The sequence below is a fragment of the Salvelinus alpinus genome, chromosome 19 (genome assembly GCF_045679555.1).
Source record: "Salvelinus alpinus chromosome 19, SLU_Salpinus.1, whole genome shotgun sequence".
Classification (NCBI taxonomy): Eukaryota; Metazoa; Chordata; class Actinopteri; order Salmoniformes; family Salmonidae; genus Salvelinus; species Salvelinus alpinus.
The window spans coordinates 52,916,737-52,934,068 of NC_092104.1; positions in this window are offsets into that span (position 1 = coordinate 52,916,737).

A 17,332-nucleotide genomic window follows, 5' to 3' on the forward strand; every position below is an offset into this window, starting at 1 on the left:
TTACAGGTCGAATAACCTTGTCAAACTAACTATAGATTCAATCTTTAGGATGTTGTTATCATAAATATTCAATAACGTTCCAACCGGAGAATTCCTTTGTGTCCATAGAAGTAATGGAACGCACATCGATATCATGTGGAATGCGCGTGACCAGGACCTGCCAGACCACTGACTCAAACAGCTCCCATCCGGCTCAACATCACAGTAGAAGCTTCATTCAACGTTCTACAGACTGTTGACATCTAGTGGAAGGAGTAGGAAGTGCAAACAGATCCATATCCCACTGGGATTTCAATAAGTGATGAGCTGAAAATCGACGAGCCTCAGAATTCTCACTTCCTGTTTGGATTTTTTCTCCGGTTTTTGCCTGTCATATGAGTTCTGTTATACTCACAGACATCATTCAAACAGTTTTAGAAACTTCAGAGTGTTTTATATCCAATAGTAATAATACTATTAATACTATAATACTATAATACTAATAATAATATGCATATATTAGCATCTGGGACAGAGTAGGAGGCAGTTCACTCTGGGCACGCTATTCATCCAAAGTGAAAATGCTGCCCCTTATCCCTAAAAAGTTAACCAAAGTATGCCACAAGACCTAGAAATGCCTTATGTGTATCCCACAAAAAAAGGTTCACTGTTATAAGCTAACTTTTATGATGAATTTAAGCCAAATTACCATGGAAGAAGTCCGGAAAATTTCACAGAAAGTTTCCATCCCCTTTGCAACCCTAAAAGTCACACATCCGAAATGGTCAGGTTTGTCAAATGTACAAACCAGAAGGCCAGAAGACTGTTGAAAAATTGCAGCAAACAGTGGTTACCCAAACTTGGGAAATGTTAGGAGTGGGTTTGATGGGTCCATTTCCTAGAAGCTCGAATGAGAATGTGTACTTGCTTGTTTTTGTCGATTACTATTCCAAGTGGGTGGAGCACTTCAACAGGCCACAGCGAGGACAGTCTCTAACATCCTCACTAAAGAGATCCTAGCAGCATACCACCCTGCATACCACTGTTGGCTTGCTTCTGAAGCTAAGCAGGGTCGGTCCTGGTCAGTCCCTGGATGGGAGACCAGATGCTGCTGGAAGTGGTGTTGGAGGGCCAGTAGGAGGCACTCTTTCCTCTGGTCTAAAAAAATATCCCAATGCCCCAGGGCAGTGATTGGGGACACTGCCCTGTGTAGGGTGCTGTCTTTCGGATGGGACGTTAAACGGGTGTCCTGACTCTCTGAGGTCATTAAAGATCCCATGGCACTTATCGTAAGAGTAGGGGTGTTAACCCCGGTGTCCTGGCTAAATTCCCAATCTGGCCCTCAAACCATCTTGGTCACCTAATAATCCCCAGTTTATAATTGGCTCATTCATCCCCCTCCTCTCCCCTGTAACTATTCCCCAGGTCGTTGCTGCAAATGAGAACGTGTTCTCAGTCAACTTACCTGGTAAAATAAAAATAAAAATAAAAATCCTGACTCGCTGGTGAGTGCCTGATCACATTCTGTCTGACCGAGGTTCCCAATTTGTTTCTGATCTCTTTGAGGGGACCTGCCAAAGATGAAACCTGAAACAGAAGTTAACCACCTGCCATCACCCACAGACCAACCTCAATAAGAGAGTGAATTAAACCTTAAAGACTATGGTTGCTTCCTATGTAGGGACCTAGAAAAAACACTGGGGACAAGCACCTTCGCGAGTTTAGTTTTGCCCTGAATTCTGCTGTGCAAGAGTCCACTGGAGTCACCCCTGCAGAGATGAACCTAAGTTGTCCCCTCCGAGGTTCGTTGGATATGGTTACTCTGCATGCTATGACCACATAGTCCATCTGCACAACTTGAGAGCTCTCGTCTCAAAGAATCTGATCAAGGCCTGTCTCAAGCAGAAGAAGAACTACGACAAGAATAAACATGCAGTTGCATGTCAGCTCCCATCCGTACTCAAAAGCGGAAAAATTATTCTCGGCCAAGCTCTCTTCTAAATGGCAAGGACCATTTAGGATTGTGGAGAAGATGATGAAGATATGCGCCTTGTCCATGTCTCACGCCTTAAGGCCTGTTACCTGTCAGCTGAGGAATTGGAGGAGATTGAGCGCCACCAGGTCCTGAAAATCTTTGAAGAGAAACGTGATGAGGAGACTTTTCTCGGATTCCCAGAACCAGAAGCCTCACGCTTTAAGGCCTTTTATCCCTCAGCTGAGGAGAGTGAGATCCGCAAAGTCCTCAATATCTTTGAAGATGAAAGTGAGAAGACTTTTCTCAGTTTCCCAGACCAACATGTGCCTTACATGGCAATGGTTTACTTTTGTGTGACGGCACCAAATTATGTCTGAACCGTCTCAGTGAGTCCCCTCCCAATGCTGCGCTTCCACTTAAATTCCCCATTAAATAGCTATCATCCACCTGTGGTAAATTCAATTGATTGGACATGATTTGGAAAGGCCCACACCTGTCTATATAAGGTCCCACAGTTGACAGTGCCAGGGCAAAACCCAAGCCATGGGGTCGAAGGAATTGTCCATAGAGCTCCGAGACAGGATTGTGTCGAGGCACAGGGTACACAAACATTTCAAAAAAACACAAAAAAGGGTACCAAAACATTTCTGCAGCATTTAAGGTCCCCAAGTGGCCTCCATCATTCTCAAATGGAAGAAGTTTGTAACCACCAAGACTCTTCCTAGAGCTGGCTGCCTGGCCAAACTGAGCAATCGGAGGAGAAGGGCTTTGGTCAGGGAGGTGACAAACAACTCAATGGTCACTCTGACAGAGCTCCTCTATGGAGATGGGAGAACCTTCCAGAAGGACAACCATCTCTGCAGCACTCCAATAATTAGGCCTTTATGGTAGAATGGCCAGACGGAAGCCACTCCTCAGTAAAAGTCATGACAGCTCGCTTGGAGTTTGCCAAAAGGCACCTAAAGGACTCTCAGACCATGAGAAACAAGATTCTCTGGTCAGATGAAACTAAGATTAAACTCTTTAGCCTGAATGCCAAGCGTCACGTCTGGAGGAAACCTGGCACCAGCCCTACGGTGAAGCATGGTGGTGGCAGCATCATGCTGTGGGGGATGTTTTTCAGCAGCAGGTACTGGGAGATTAGTCAGGATCGAGGGAAAGATGAATGGAGCACAGTACAGAGAGATCCTTGATGAAAACCTGTTTCAGAGCACTCAGGACCTCAGACTGGGGCGAAGGTTCACCTTCCAACAGGACAACAACCCTAAGCACACAGCCAAGATAACACAGGAGTGGCTTCGGGACAAGTCTCTGAATGTCCTTGAGTGGCCCAGCCAGAGTCCGGACTTGACCTGAAAATAGCTGTGCAGCGACGGTCCCCATCCAACCTGACAGAGCTTGAGGATCTGCAGAGAAGAATGGGAGAAACTCCCCAAATACAGGTGTGCCAAACGTGTAGCCTCATACCCAAGAGGATTCGAGGCTGTAATCGTTGCCAAATGTTCAACAAAGTACTGAGTAAATGGTCTGAATACCTATGTACAGTTGAAGTCGGAAGTTTACAAACACCTTAGCCAAATACATTTAAACTCAGTTTTTCACAATTCCTGACATTTAGTCAGAGTAAAAATGTCCTGTCTTAGGTCAGTTAGGATCACCACTTTATTTTAAGAATGTGAAATGTCAGAATAATAGTAGAGAGAATAATTTATTTCAGTATTTGGTAGGATTGCCTTTACATTTTTAAACTAGGGTCAAACGTTTCAGGTAGCCTTCCGCAAGCTTCCCACAATAAGTTGGGGGAATTTTGGCCCATTCCTCCTGACAGAGCTGGTGTAACTGAGTCAGGTTTGTAGGTCTCCTTGCTTGCACATGTTTTTTCAGTACTGCCCACAAATGTTCTATAGGATTGAGGTCAGGGCTTTGTGATGGCCACTCCAATACCTTGACTTTGTTGTCCTTAAGCCATTTTGACACAACTTTGGAAGTGTGCTTTGGGTCATTGTCCATTTGGAAGACCCATTTGCGGCCAAGCTTTAACTTCCTGACTGATGTCTTGAGATGTTGCTTCAATATATCCACATAAATTTCCTGCCTCATGATGCCATCTATTTTGTGAAGTGCACCAGTCCCTCCTGCAGCAAAGCACCCCAACAACATGAAGCTGCCACCACCATGCTTCACGGTTGGGATGGTATTCTTTGGCTTGCAAACCTCCCCCTTTTCCTCCAAACATAACAATGGTCATTATGGCCAAACAGTTCTCTATTTTTGTTTCATCAGACCAGAGGACATTTCTCCAAAAAGTACAATCTTTGTCCCCATGTGCAGTTGCAAACTGTAGTCTGGCTTTTTTATGGTGGTTTTGTAGCACTGGCTTCTTCCTTTCAGGTTATGTCGATATAGGACTCATTTTACTGTGGATATAGATACTTTTGTAGCTGTTTCCTCCAGCATCTTCACAAGGTCCTTTGCTGTTGTTCTGGGATTGATTTGCACTTTTCGCACCTGAGTTTGAAGGTAGGCCTTGAAATACATCCACAGGTACACTTACAATTGACTCAAATGATGTCAATTAGCCTATCAGAAGCTTTCAAAGCCATAACATCATTTTCTGGAATTTTCCAAGCTGTTTAAAGGCACAGTCAACTTAGTGTATGTAAACTTCTGACCCACTGGAATTGTGATACAGTGAATAATAAGTGAAATAATCTGTCTACAAACAATTGGTGGAAAAATTACGTCCTAACCGAACTAGATGTTCTAACCGACTTGCCAAAACTATAGTTTGTTAACAAGAAATTTGTGGAGTGGTTGAAAAACGAGTTTTAATGACTCCAACCAAAGTGTATGTAAACTTCCGACTTCAACTGTACATGTGATATGCATTTTTTATTTGTAATAAATTTGAAAACATTTCTTTAAATTTTTTTGCTTTGTCATTTTAGGTTATTGTGTGTAGATTGATGACAGGAAAAAAACTATTCAATCAATTTTATAATAAGGCTGTAACGTGAAAAAAGTCAAGGGATCTGAATACTTTCCGAATGCACTGTATATTGTAATCCTAATTATTTTTATTGTTGTGTGAACGGGAACCTTTATGGTGTCGAGTTTGTGAATGGGACACTATTTATGAATGGACAAATGTGTTATGAGGTCCCAGGTTCACTTGAAATATTTACTGGGCCATACTATTTTTAGGCCAGAGGTACAGGACTTTCCTCAGTGAACATATTATTATTATTATGTTGGGACCTTTGTGTGATAATAATAATACAAACACAAAAGATTCAAATGTTGCAGTTATTTCAATGTTTAAGGTTTTATGAAAAGTGTATTTCACAATACTGACTTTTACATGAGTCCTTTGTATTGGTGTAGACTTGACTGACAGATGAGACCGACTAACAAAAAGGAGAAATCAAAAATGTCTCTGATGGGGGTGACAGATAGGTTGTGTCTAACTAAAACTAAACTCAAGAGTCAAATCAAAATTGTTACAATGCAGAGACATAAAAATGGTGTCCATGAGTTCATCTGACTCTGGGTAAGAATAAAAAAAGGGCTTAATTGCCAAACGTTGCATTATCCCTTTAAAATAACCAGCATAAAAATGTCAGTACAATTTAGGAAAGTAAACAGTATAAACATTTGCAAACCTCATTCATTATGAATTAAGTCTGGGATAAAAGCACCCTTAAATATGCTCTCCTGTATAGAATACCTGCTAACGTAAACTATTTCATTATTTTTCAGGGGACTGACAATGGCATTCACCACATTTATATTGATAATGACATCTCTATGTATATAAACCTCTAGTGTTTTCAGTGTGGCTTTTGAAGAAAATGTCAAAGCATATCAAAATTCGGAACATGAGTTTAATACATTGTCTAGTGTCCAGTCCTCACAAAGTGTGGGCTCATGGGTTGACAAATGTATAAAAAAAAGGAAATATTACATTTATGACCCTTTACTCAGTTCTTTGCTGAAGCATCGTTGGCAGCAATTACACCATAGTCTTCTTGGGTTTGACGCTACATTTTTATTTATTTAATACATTTTAGAATAAGGCTCTAACGTAACAAAATGTGGAAAAAGTCAAGGGGTCTGAATACTTTCCAAATGCACTGTATTTCCATATTGGCTGTTATTGTTCACTTAATGATCATTAAAATTCAATTATACAATCCATATTGCTTGTCTTGGTGTTAAGGTTTAGTTAATTTAGAAACACTTTACTAATAACCAATATCCTTTGCTGATATTGACTGAAGTACTGCTGCCATATTGCAGTCAACTCATCCAAATCTAATAATTTGATGTCCTACATTAAGAACAAATTGACTTCAGCCATTATCATTTAATTAGAACTACATGAAATAAGGCTTCCCATCCACTGCATTAAGTGACAGCTCCACTTCTGGGAACTGCACCTTTGTAGTGACTTATTGAATTTCAAATGCATTGACTTAAGAACTAGATCCATTAGTCCTAGGCTCTCCAACCCTGTTCCTGGAGAGCTACCCTCCTGTAGGTTTTCAATCCAACCTCAGTTGTAACTAACCTCCTTAACTTATTAAGCAGGTAATTATTAAAATCAGGTGCACTAGATTAGGGTCGGAGTGAACCTACAAGACAGTAACTCTCCAGGAACAAGATTGAGAGGCCTGCACTAGTCCATCTTCAACCACATAATTTGAGCTGTCACAATGTGTCAACAATGTTATGTTACTAACTGTAATAGGTTGGTGTTAATCACAATTATATCAAATGTAACGGGGGCGAACCACTATCTTCATAGTTTATTTTTTTAACTATAGGGAGTTATTATCTATAGGGAGTTATTATTTTATATTTTAATTATTTACACAATTATTTATTTTAACAATTTATAAAAGTCCCGATTAGGCAATACAAAAATGTAAGTTCTGTTTGAATAATATCCAGTTGTCCTCCCACAGCAGGCACGCTCTGAAGGCTCCAATCCAGCGCTTGCAGTAGGCCTCTCCTGGGTCGTGTTGTACTGAGTGGAAGACTAATAGTGTCAGCAGATGGAATGTTGTGCTAAAGCGCCATAGAGAAAAATACAATAACCATAGGCCGTATATCTTAACAGTACCTGACTCTCTCCAAATATGACCAAACAAAATTGTACTGGAATGGGGAAGTACTTAACTTTTGTTAAGGCCATCTGTGTCTAAACTCTGGTCCCCATCTGTTTAGAGTTGAAGATGTCTATCGTACCTTTCTAGAGACCAAATCATACAGTGTGTGAAAGAGGGGTATGTTAGTATTATAAAATGTATAATAGTATTATAAAAATGAACTGATTCAAAGGAACGAGAGGCGCTGAAGATATAGTGTCCAATCCCTCATCCCAGTAGGGGGGTATCAGGGGTGTAGTAAGTCAGGTTGGAGCAGGAACGAGTGGCGCTGAAGATATAACTGCCATAACCCTCTGTAGATTGTCAACTCCCAGGCTGCCTCTGGGGCCTTCCAATGGAATTATTGTCTGCAACAGTTCCATCTGTGTGTTGCTGATGGTGAACTGGATTTGTGGCACAATCACCCATTCCGACCAATAAAGAGCTGCAGCGCCAGTGGTTGGGGGAGCTGAGGTGTTGGTTGGAGGAGCTGAGGTGGTGGTTGGAGGAGCTGAGGTGGTGGTTGGAGGAGCTGAGGTGGTGGCTTGAGAGCTGATGGTGGTTAAATTTGGGGCGAACAAATCCCTTACTGCTGTCAGATTGGCCCTCTGCATTGCCAGGGAACCCGAGACGAACAACTGTAGAGGTGACTGTCGTTGTTCAGTCCTCAGCCCATGGTGGTTCCACTGACTGGCAAACATATCAAGATCTCGCACTCCAGAGGCCAGAAACACAACAAGTCTGCTGTAACCATCCACAGCACCATTGATAACAATCCTCCACCTAAAAAACATGATTACGTTTGTCTTACAAAAACTTTTTTTCTCTTATAGTGACGCCATTCTGTTTTTATTGATATCAGCTCTTTGATCCTCTCATCCAGCTGAGCGTCTGACAACAGTGAGTAGGACCTGAAAAGCTGAAAATTACGAAATACAAAAATAACACAAAAAGATACATCAATCAGGAATGTGATCAAATGTAGAGAGGATGTAGAGATCTCCCTTGTGTTACAATTGCTTTATTCAATTACGATAACTTACCTCATGCGCCGCTTGACCACAGAGTGCAACACATTGAGAACATCTACCATTTGTCTGATGGTCATGTGACAATCTACGAGGAACTCAAGCTGCTCCTTGGTGATGTGATACTGCCTTCCCTCCAAAGGTGCTTGTTAGGATACTGAAATAAAAAAAATCGTTGTGACATATGAAATACGAGTGAGAGTGTAATCAATGTGTAATAACTACCTACAAAATTAATGAACGTGTTAAATTATTATGTGACGTGGAATCATATTCAGGTCCTGATTGGTAAAGAAGCTTACTGTCCATAGGTATAGGGTGATATATGTTATGCAAAAGAGCAAAGATCAATGGAAGAAATAGAGTAAAATCAAGAACAATTTCATTTGAAACCTCAAAGATGTGCGTTAGGAGAAAATGTAACTGTCGTTTAGTACAATCCATGGTGTAAAGTACTTAAGTAAAAATACTTTAAAAGTACTACTGGAACTGTACTTTACTATTTATAGTTTGGGGAACTTCCACTTTACTATATTCCTAAAGAAAATATTGTACTTTTTACTCCATACATTTTCCCCTGACACCCAAAAGTAATTGTTACATTTTGACAGGAAAATTGTCCAATTCGCACACTTATCAAGAAAACATCCCTGGTCATCCCTACTGCCTCTGATCTGGAGGACTCACTAAACACAAATGCTTCGCTTGTAAATTATGTCTGAGTGTTGGTGTGCCCTTGTCACGTTCTGACCTTTGTTTTGTCTTTAGTTAGCATGGTCAGGGCGTGAGTTGGGGTGGGCAGTTCTATGTTGTCTGTTCCTATGTGGGGTTTTCTAGTTTGGCCTGACATGGTTCTCAATCAGAGGCAGGTGTTTTGTGTTGTCTCTGATTGGGAACCATATTTAGGTAGTCTGTTTTGGGTTGTGGGTTATTGTCTATGTCATTACGTAAGTTGCCTGTGTCTGCACTTGTCGTAGTATAGCTTCACGTTCGTTCGTTTGTTGTTTTGTTAGTTTGTCAAGTGTTCTTCGTTTCGTCTTCGTTAAATAAATTCAAGTACAGTGGGGCAAAAAAGTATTTAGTCAGCCACCAATTGTGCAAGTTCTCCCACTTAAAAAGATGAGAGAGGCCTGTAATTGTCAGCATAGGTACACTTCAACTATGACAAACAAAATGAGGGAAAAAATCCAGAAAATCACATTGTAGGATTTTTAATGAATTTATTTGCAAATTATGGTGGAAAATAAGTATTTGGTCAATAACAAAAGTTTATCTCAATACTTTGTTATATACCCTTTGTTGGCAATGACAGAGGTCAAACGTTTTCTGTAAGTCTTCACAAGGTTTTCACACACTGTTGCTGGTATTTTGGCCCATTCCTCCATGCAGATCTCCTCTAGAGCAGTGATGTTTTGGGGCTGTTGCTGGGCAACACGGACTTTCAACTCCCTCCAAAGATTTCCTATGGGGTTGAGATCTGGAGACTGGCTAGGCCACTCCAGGACCTTGAAATGCTTCTTACAAAGCCACTCCTTCGTTGCCCGGGCGGTGTGTTTGGGATCATTGTCATGCTGAAAGACCCAGCCACGTTTTATCTTCAATGCCCTTGCTGATGGAAGGAGGTTTTCACTCAAAATCTCACAATACATGGCCCCATTCATTCTTTCCTTTACACGGATCAGTCATCCTGGTCCCTTTGCAGAAAAACAGCCCCAAAGCATGATGTTTCCAACCCCATGCTTCACAGTAGGTATGGTGTTCTTTGGATGCAACTCAGCATTCTTTGTCCTCCAAACACGACGAGTTGAGTTTTTACCAAAAAGTTATATTTTGGTTTCATCTGACCATATGACATTCTCCCAATCTTCTTCTGGATCATCCAAATGCTCTCTAGCAAACTTCAGACGGGCCTGGACATGTACTGGCTTAAGCAGGGGGACACGTCTGGCACTGCAGGATTTGAGTCCCTGGCGGCGTAGTGTGTTACTGATGGTAGGCTTTGTTACTTTGGTCCCAGCTCTCTGCAGGTCATTCACTAGGTCCCCCCGTGTGGTTCTGGGATTTTTGCTCACCGTTCTTGTGATCATTTTGACCCCACGGGGTGAGATCTTGCGTGGAGCCCCAGATCGAGGGAGATTATCAGTGGTCTTGTATGTCTTCCATTTCCTAATAATTGCTCCCACAGTTGATTTCTTCAAACCAAGCTGCTTACCTATTGCAGATTCAGTCTTCCCAGCCTGGTGCAGGTCTACAATTTTGTTTCTGGTGTCCTTTGACAGCTCTTTGGTCTTGGCCATAGTGGAGTTTGGAGTGTGACTGTTTGAGGTTGTGGACAGGTGTCTTTTATACTGATAACAAGTTCAAACAGGTGCCATTAATACAGGTAACGAGTGGAGGACAGAGGAGCCTCTTAAAGAAGAAGTTACAGGTCTGTGAGAGCCAGAAATCTTGCTTGTTTGTAGGTGACCAAATACTTATTTTCCACCATAATTTGCAAATAAATTCATTAAAATTCCTACAATGTGATTTTCTGGATTTTTTTCCATCATTTTGTCTGTCATAGTTGAAGTGTACCTGTGATGAAAATTACAGGCCTCTCTCATCTTTTTAAGTGGGAGAACTTGCACAATTGGTGGCTGACTAAATACTTTTTTGCCCCACTGTATGTATTCAAACCACGCTGCGCTTTGGTCCGATCCTTGCTCCTCCTCAGACGAGGAGGATTACGACGTTCGTGACAGCCCTTGGCAATCTGTCAATAAAAAATAAAATAAAATTGTGCCTTTTGGTTTGCTTAATATAAGGACCTTGAAATTATTTATACTTTTACTTTTGATACTTAAGTAAATTGTATCAATTCCATTTACTTTTGATACATAAGTATATTTAAAACCAAATACTTTTACTCAAGTAGTATTTTACTGGGTGACTCACTTTAACTTGTCATTTTCTATTAAGGTATCTTTACTTAAGTATGACAATTGAGTACTTTTTTCACCACTGACTACAATACACTCAAGGTCTTTGTAAATTGTATAGCATATACCTTCTAGTCTATTAAAATGTTTGTTATTTTGCTCACTGATCACCGCTATTTTTTCTCACCAAAATGACAGCTGCAACTTTAATCTGTATATAACCAAATGGACAACATTAATTTGTTATTATACCTGAACTAACTGGAAGTTAATTTTAACTACAGAATGATAAAGTGCCATTTTTCCTGAAGAAATACATGCTAAGTGCCTTCTTTAGCTTAGCTAAAAGCATGCTGTGCCTACTAAACAAAACAGGGCTACATATCAGTAGAAGTGGAAGACTGCTGAATCCTTAAGCACAATAAGGTATTGTTAAAATACAGGAAAGTGTCTTTGACAGACGAAATGCTGCTGAAATAGAAGTGTCAGCACTGTGTTTGGACATCTATACGATCATGGTAGTACTGAAATGAAAACACTCTGGACAATGAATTGTATTCAGTGTTCATTTTTCTTGGGAGGAATATTTTCTTTATTTATTTTATATTTTATTTCACCTTTATTTAACCAGGTAGGCAAGTTGAGAACAAGTTCTCATTTACAATTGCGACCTGGCCAAGATAAAGCAAAGCAGTTCAACACATACAACAACACAGAGTTACACATGGAGTAAAACAAACATACAGTAGAAAAATAAGTCTATATACAATGTGAGCAAGTGAGGTGAGATAAGGGAGTTGAAGGCAAAAAAAGGCCATGGTGGCGAAGTAAATACAATATAGCAAGTAAAACACTGGAATGGTTGATTTGCAGTGGAAGAATGTGCAAAGTAGAGATAGAAATAATGGGTTGCAAAGGAGCAAAATAAATAAATACAGTAGGGAAAGAGGTAGTTGTTTGGGCTAAATTATAGATGGGCTATGTACAGGTGCAGTAATCTGTGAGCTGCAGTGACAGCTGGTGCTTAAAGCTAGTGATATGGGAAGAAGGTACAGTGCATTCGGGAAGTATTCAGACCCCTTGATTTTTTCCACATTTTGTCAATATATACATAATACCTACCGCATAATGATGAATGAAAAAAATGGTTTGTAGAAATGTTTGCAAATTTTGTAAAAATAAAACCCAGAAATTTTTACATAAGAATTTAGACCCATTACTCAGTTGAAACACCTTTGGCAGCGATTAAAGCTGAATCTTCTTGGGTATGATGCTACAAGCTTGGCACACCTGTATTTGGGGAGTTTCTCCCATTCTTCTCTGCAGATCCTCTCAAGCTCTGTCAGGTTGGATGGGGAGCGTCGCTGCACAGCTTTTTTCAGGTCTCTCCTGAGGCTGGGCCACGCAAGGACATTCAGAGACTTGTCCCAAAGCCACTCCTGTGTTGTGTTGGCTGTGTGCTTAAAGTCGTGGTCCTGTTGGAAGGTTTTCATCAAGGATCTCTCTGTACTTTGCTCCGTTCATCTTTCCCGACTAGTCTGCTGCTGAAAAACATCCCCACAGTATGATGCTGCCAAAACCATGCTTCAACAGAGGGATGGTGCAAGGTTCTCCAGATGTGATGCTGGCATTCAGGCCAAAGTGTTCAATCTTGGTTTCATCAGACCAGAGAAACTTGTTCCTCCTTTAGGTGCTTTTTTTCAAACTCCAAGTGGGCTGTCATGTGCCTTTTACTTAGAAGTGTCTTCAGTCTGGCCACTCTACAATAAAGTCCTGATTGGTGGAGTGCTGCAGAGATGGTTGTCCTTCTGGAAGGTTCTCTCATCTCCACAGAGGAACTCTGGAGCTCTGTCAGAGTGACCATCAGGTTCTTGGTCACCTCCCTGACCAATGACCTTCTCCCCCGATTGTTCAGTTTGGCCGGGCAGCCAACTCTAGGAAGAGTATTGGTGATTCCAAACTTCTTCCATTGAAAAATGATTGAGGCCACTGTGTTCTTGGGGACCTTCAAAGCAGCAGACATTTTTGGAACCCTTCCCCAGATCTGTACCTCGACACAATCCTGTCTCGGAGCTCTACGGACAATTCCTTCGACCTCGTGGCTTGGTTTTTGCTCTGACATGCACTGTTAACTGTGGGAACTTGGTTTGGGGGCGGCAAGTAGACTAGTGGTTAGAGCGTTGGGCCAGTAACCGAAAGGTTGCTGGATTGAGTTCCCGAGCTGACAAGGTAAAAATCTGTCGTTCTGCCTCTGAACAAGGCAGTTGGCCTACCGGGGAACAGTGGGTTGTCATTGTAAATAAGAATTTGTTCTTAACTGACTTGCCTAGTTAAATAAAGGTTAAATAAAATTAAAACGTATATAGACAGGTGTGTGCCTTTCCAAATCATGTCCAATCAATTGAATTTACCACAGGTGGACTCCAATCAAGTTATAGAATCAAGGATGATCAATGGGAACAGGATGCACCTGAGCTCAATTTCGAGTCTAAATACTCATGTAAATGTATTTTATTTCACCTTTATTTAACCAGGTAGGCCAGTTGAGAACAAGTTCTCATTTACAACTGCGACCTGTCCAAGATAGAGCAAAGCAGTGCGACACAAACAACACAGAGTTACACATGGGATAAACAAACGTACAGTCAATAACACAATAGAAAAGTCTATATACAGTGTGTGCAAATGTAGTAAGATTAAGGAGGTAAGGCAATAAATAGGCCATAGTGGCGAAATAATTACAATTTAGCAATTAAACACTGGAGTGATAGATGTGCAGAAGATGCATGTGCAAGTAGAGATACTGGGGTTCAAAGGAGCAAAAAAATAAATAACAATATGGGGATGAGGAAGTTGGGTGGGCTATTTACAATAAATAAGGTATCTTTATTTATAATACATTTGCAAAAATTTCAAAAAATCTGTTTTCGCTTTGTCATTATGGGGTATTGTATATAGCTTGATGAGGATTTGTATTGATTTAATCTATTTTTGAATAAGGTTGTAACGTAACAAAATGTGGAGAAATGAAAGCAGTCTGAATATTTTCCGAATGCACACATTTTCATAACTATTAGCTGCCTCTTGTGGTTAACCATAAACACTTAAGTGGATAGAAATGATGGAATATGTGAATTGAGATTATACTCAAAATAACAGAGGAAAATAATAAAACGTGAATCACCCCCTCCTATTTGACAAAAAAAAAAACAGCACAATATGTAATGACATTGAAGGTTATGAATATTTATGTTTTTTTATCAACCCAGAAGGAAAATGTGTTTTCCATTAAAAGGAACAAGGCACAGCGGGTAGCTGAATAAATTGAATATGTACTGTATAGATTTATAAAGTTCTTACTTTATAAAGTTGAAATATTAGTGTCATGTTTGGGCCTCAAACTACACCAAGCTTTTTAGAATCTAAAGAAAATAGAGGTTAATTGTGCTTTAGTTGTTAAATACTGTACAACTCAACTCTGTCATTTTCTATAAATTGATGTTATTGGTGCTGTAGAAAAGGTGTATTTGATTGTCTCCTTATATGTACTGTTTGTCCAGAAGAAAGTGATTTGAGAAGTTTTGCTGTATTTATTCACGGCAAATGCCAAATCTGAATGTTTATCTTAAAATGAAACAATTCTCTGACCAGAATAAAATAAGATGTGTTAAATCCGCAATCAATGAGCAAAAATGAATATGAAAAATTGGTAGTGTTGCCAGGAGACATAATTTATTGCTAGTTTATTGCTTTGTTTACAATGTACATACTATATGTAGAAAACATGGCAGTTATCATTTCTTTGTATATTCTTGATTTGTATTACAATTGTATGACATACTGGTGGCTTTTTGAACAGCCAACTTTTACAAATTCTATTTCTTTTTTTTAATCAAAACTTAGTCAGATAATAGTTAACCCCTTGACATTATAAAACAACATAAATGACAGCTTAACATAGTTTTATATTTTTACTACATTACATAAAAAATGCTTGTGAGGCCTTTTTGCCTATATTTAATGACAATTCAGGCTTCCTAGAATGTAATTTCAGTCTTTAATTTGCATATATAATCAAAGACAGAAAAGGTTAATGATAATACTAAGAAATTGTTTGGATTAGTAATAATTTACTTTAAACATGCATGTGTAAAGTTGTCTGACATTTTTCCATTTATACTGTTGTTTTTTGTTGTTGTAACATTAGAAATAATTGAGGTTGAGTCATCAAAATTTAATGACAATATCCTTACAATGTTAACTAATGAATGTAGCAACAGTTAGGCAGATACCAAAACCATATTCTATTAAATTGGACAGCTCTGATGCCAGAACACCAATATGCCATACAGTAATACCAGTGACACAATGTGAAACCAATGACAACATAAGATTATTTCAAACAAATTGTATAATATTTTTTAATTACAAACTATTTCAGATTTCATAAGATGGGTTAATATGAACAATAAAATTAGGGTTATTGGTCAAAGATTAAGACCAAAAGATGAAGCCTATTGACTAAAATGTCTTTCATAATTACATTGTCATACAACATATAAAACATGTCCACTAGAACATTAGAAACATTGAACATAAACTAAAACGGTTTTACTAACCACACTGATACGAACATTGTGTATGCAGTAAAACATGTTCATGGAATCTTTCCTGTATTGTTCTTCACTTTTACTTCAGATATGTTTGTCTTTGCCATGTTACTGTGTCACGTCCATCTCTTATCATCTCTGAGCCAATCTCCATTGCTTTCTAGCTACTAACGGCTTCTTTACCTGTAGCCAGTTCACATCTGCCAATTTCACAGTCAGGTGCTCCTCCAAGTACTTCCAGATACTGTGGCAAATTTGAACGGATCTTTTGTTCACTGGCAGCGGCTCTGGCATCAGACAAACAAACAATCTGGTCATCCCCATACCAGTTGATATTATCTCTTGGGCTTGGCCAGTAGAACTTGTTGACACCATTCCTGTGCATGCACTTTACTTCAACATTATGTTCTTCAACCTCCAGTATAATGCCAGGGTTTGGTTGTTTGTCTTAGTTCACGATACACCACTGTCCACTGTGGTGAGACTCGATGACATCTGGAGAAAATGGAGCTGAGGTATCCAGATCAATGACATCTGGTTGATGTAGAGGTGAGAGATCACGGCCATTAGCCGTCATTGTCGGAAGGGTGACTTCTTGGGAGACCATAACATGGGCAATTCCACACGCCTGCCGCTGCTTGGCAGAGACAACATATGTCTCTATATTTCAGGATGCCAGGTGTGATACTTACAACCTGGTGCCCTTTAAGGTAACCAGAGATACCTCAGACATCTTCTGTGCCTTTGTTTCCACCTCTTCCTCGCTGACATAATGCAACTGTATTTGACTGCCAGAGTCCCTTCAACTCCTGGTAGAAAGACATTGCATCCGTTATGTCTCACCTGTCGCGGACCAAGAGGTCGGCTGACCTCTAATGAACCCCCACCCCCACCCCATCCGGAGCACCTTTTCCGTGAATGGCATCAAAAAAGTTTCACGTAGTTCCCTGGAAGCCCTTCTTGTAAGATTCTGTGCAAACCATGCAAACCATGTTGCCCTTCTGTTTATATTGTGTGGCAGGGCCATCACTGAAGAAATGAAGGTGTTGCACGGCAGGGTACTGGTGTTTTATGTCATTATCATTATCATGGATGGGGTCCAGGTGAGCCCATATGGCTGCTGGATCATGCCTTCTGCTTGGTGAGATGGTGCAGAAAGAGATGGGGGGGGGACTCCTCTCTCACATAGAGGACACCAGTGTGGAGCATCATTTACTTGTGTGACCCCCGAAGTGAACGGATTGCATCTCAGAAGCATACTTGTAAGTGAAGTTCTCACTGAAGTGTAGATGGATTGTTGAGGGTTTTATAAAACATTACATTGAGAAACAAGTTTGTGGTGTTATTGTCACTGGCGTTATCGTCATGTCACTGGTGTTACCAGCAAAAACCGTAACACCAGTGACAAATCTGCAGACAAGATGGCATATCTAAGATAGCAGCCACTGTAACTCAAACCACACTTCTTAAATTGTAAATAAATCACAATCATGCAATTTTATCAATAAATGTAATCCAATTTCCTTTCCCCTTACTATAAACTGTATAATACTCTGACTACCCCGCTCGCGTCACATGCGCTAGCGTTGTAAAATAAATGTAGAAATCTATATTATTCAATTACACACTGCTCACGAGCGTCTGCGTTGCCAAGGACTAAAATATAATTCAG